This window comes from Brassica oleracea, chromosome C7 (genome assembly GCF_000695525.1).
Source record: "Brassica oleracea var. oleracea cultivar TO1000 chromosome C7, BOL, whole genome shotgun sequence".
Lineage (NCBI taxonomy): Eukaryota > Viridiplantae > Streptophyta > Magnoliopsida > Brassicales > Brassicaceae > Brassica > Brassica oleracea.
Window position 1 is genome coordinate 16,571,988 of NC_027754.1, and position 3,721 is coordinate 16,575,708.

Sequence of the window (3,721 nt, forward strand, 5' to 3'; positions counted from 1 at the left end):
ACGCCGAGCATGGTCTCTCCCGACTACCTCACGACTCTCAGGGACTTTTATCAGATTCCAAGTGGAGTCGTATTTTGGATCCCGAGTGGCAACGAGAGTGTGAAGAGCCCTCCGGAAGGTTTCATTACTTGCTACGAGGCCTTCCTGGTGTATTGCCGCATGTGGTTTCCGATCCCTGGTACCATCGTCCGCGCGCTTCACCTTTTTGGGCTTTCGATCAGCCAGCTAAGCGTTCCGGCCTTGCAGCATTGGCTCGGCGTGTTGATCTCGAGTTACGAGCTAGGAATGGATCTTAACCCTGGCGACTTCGAGGGATTTTGGTCTACTAGGGGAACGGGGATCGATGGCTCATACCGCATGGCGCCAAAGAAGGGCATGGCTATAATTCAGGGGCACACTTCACATCCTAAGACATGGTCCGGATAAATGGGGAGTCTGTCGAGGAGAGCTACCTCCACTTATTCCGTCGGGAGTGGAACTTCACCCGTGGTAATACGAATAGCTATGTTTTTTGTTTTGATACCTTGAAAACATGCGAAGATGATTTTCTTATTATCTTGCAGTGAACAGGATCCTTCCGCCGACTCCTGCCGATCTTTTTGCCAAGCGAGATCTTCTCCGCGGCAGGCCGTTCTTCTGGAATTCCTTCACCGTTGAACAGATTTGAAACGCGGTGGAGCTCCATCGATCTCGAGCCGTCTCTCAGTCTCTTGACGTTCCGTATGACGTAGAACCGGTCATTGATGTCTTGCCTGCTCAGAGGCAGAGAACCAGGTGTCAGAAAGGCAAGGAAGTTGCCTCTGAGAACGTCTTGGAAAACCCTCCGCTGCAAGAATGGAACCCTAGTTTCTCCCCAGGGGAAAGGAGTGGAACCAGCGAGGTTCCCCCTCCCAGCGACTTTTTTGCCGACCTCCCTCCCGGTTTTAGTACTCATGAGTCGCTGGACGAAGAGTCGAGGAGGAAAGTAGTTGCCGAAGGCTCCAGCTTAATCAACGAGGTTTATCCTTTGAACTTTGATCTAAATTATATATATATTTTTTGTTTCCTTTTCCGATCTTAAGTTCGTGCAGGGGATGAGGGTGTTCAATGCGGCGCTCGACGGAAGTTTCCGGGACTCGCGTATCTCTCACTTCAAAGCCGAGGTTATATTCTTTTATGATCATTGAAGCTAACAAGAAAGTTTACTTCTCCATGGCATTACCTAGACAAGAAATTTCAAGGGCCAGACGTCCAAGTCCAGCACCAGGGACTAAACAGCTAGGAGGGGTGCTGCAAATCATATAATTAACTCTCTTTAAATCAGACAGCAAGCCACCGAACTAGGAAACTGAATAGTAGTTAGGAGAAAAAGACTTTCCACAAACTCAGAATGCATTAAGGAGAGCTCAGAGACTCAAAAAAAAAAATATATCAGTAGCATGATTTACCTCTTCCGGGACTCGCGTATCAGGCCACAATGGTGAGTTTTCCAATTGAAAAGATTATGATTGTTAGAAGAAATGAAATATAAATGGTTTCGGAAGGAGGTCGAAGAACAGAGGCGGAGACAGGCTGAGCTCCATTCTTGGGCCCTTGTCCTTGCGGAGAGGAGAGGAAAGAGAGTGACTGTCGCCGAAATGAAGCGGATGGCTGCTTTGTTTTCCACCGAATTCGAGAGCTTTAAGGATGCTCAAGAATTCGTGGGCGATTTTCGCGAGTACCGTGGCTCGGTTGCTACCCTATACAAGTGAGGACTTCTCTTTTCCTGCCGAGGTCGCTGAGATGTCGGGTCTTATGAACGGGTGTGCCCATGCCGAATCCTTGGTTCCTCCGATCGAAGGAAGGGTCTGACAGCTTTGGGATTCCATCGAGGTCTCGGAGGACACGGTGGAAGCGGGAACCGGTGTTGGTGTTGAAGGTGCTGGAGTCGCGGACGGAGAGGTGGACCAGCCTGCGAGCTCGTTCGGGGTCTCCATGTCTGGGTTCTTCGACTTTGAGCTTTGAGGATTGTTGGGATTATTTCCCTTAGTTTTATTTTGAGGTTTGATGTATCTAGGCCGAGTGTGGCTGTATTTGATTTGTGTGTGTTATGGTCTTGCGAGGCTATGAGAACTATGTGTTTGAGACCGGCCGTTTGGTGGCTTTGGGTCCTAGCCGTTTTTTGCGGCTTCTATATATATGATGAATGATTGACATTCTGTGTGTTTTAGTTTATTCTTCTGCTAAGTGTGAGGGAAAGATACGAGTAGTCACTTGGTATCTTAACTCTTAATTTATCGTCTTATTCGTTTGCTCTTACTGAACGAGGGCGTTCGGAAACGTTTAGGAGTTTCGCGAAGTTTCGTGAGCGTATTAGATATAGACGATGGGACATGTTTTTAAGATCTCGTATCATGTCTTGAGATGTTAGTGGACCAGTAGGACTGGGTTTAGGGCAAGACCTAGGTTTACTTTCGTCTCTAAGGCTGTGCGACGACTGATCGGCTCTCGGTTTGCCTGTGGGCGATTTCCACCTGGTTCTTTCCGATTTAAAGTCCGCGACTTGGCGCCGGCTTATATGACTTATATGGAACGAACCGAGCACTCTCCCGAAACCGTCTGGAGTGCTGTCCAAAATTTCGGATTTCTTGTATAGCGCGCTATGGTATCCTCGTCGGATGTAAGAGAACCTTTACTTTTACGAAAGGTTAGACTACGAGTTCTTTTTTGAGAACGTTTTGGGTTTGTCCGTCGGGGCCAATCGATGGACAATTTGTTTTTTTTTTAGAGTCGCGGACGGACCGTGTGTTTGAATAATATCTCTCGAAAATATTTACGACGTCTGGATTTTTCCGAAAGGTATATCCTTTGTAGTGAGAAAGTTACGATCTTCGTTTTTAGAGAAGATGTATTTGGTCATGCTTGACCATTGATACGCAGTGGTTGTTGTTTAAGTTAGTTCCCATCCAAGGACTGCTTGAAAGGTATGCGTGTTTGGAGACACTTGTCTTGGGTGTTTCTCAGGTTAATCTCCGATTGTTGTGGCTTATTGCAAGTGAATCGGGAGACCGAAATAAAATGAGTTTTATTGGAAAAGTTACGAAAATATCGAGTACATGTATGGATATTCCGAACTTTGTGGGAGTATACGAGTATACGTACCCACTCCCCTCCCCCCCTTTGGAGAGGGGGATAGCTGAACTTGTCAATAGGACAAGCTGCCTACGTACCTCTTTCGAGGATCAAGCCATCTCGTAGTTCTGCTTCATTGTTGCGGGCGTTCCTACTCGTTGAATAGGGCCATTTATGTCAAGTCGATGACCAGCGGGTCGCAGTGAGGTTTATCGAGTCCGACGGTTTCCTCCTCCTCGAAAACAATCGTATCATTTGGAGCGTTGTCGGTTGAGGACCGAGTCGTCCAGTTAGAAATTGTTTCCGCCTTTCTTCCGCAGGCCTTGATGGATGAAACAGAGTCGCGGTAGAATTGCGATTCTCCGATGATCATGTTTATCCTCCGGTGGGTACTATTATCTCCATGGTCATCCTGCCTTCTTCCGCGTTTCTCGCTAGACTGGTTTGTGCGTGCGTCCCACTCGGGAGACTCTTTATCAGCCCTGGGAGGGTGGTCGGAATCCAGGATGAGGTCTTTTATGCTAGTGACCTTCGAGAGGTCGCAAGCGAGGAGTTTTGCGGCTAGCCTTGCGCCGAGAACTTTGCATTTCGTAGTGGAATGACCTTTGGTCTGGTGGAACTCGCAATAGGG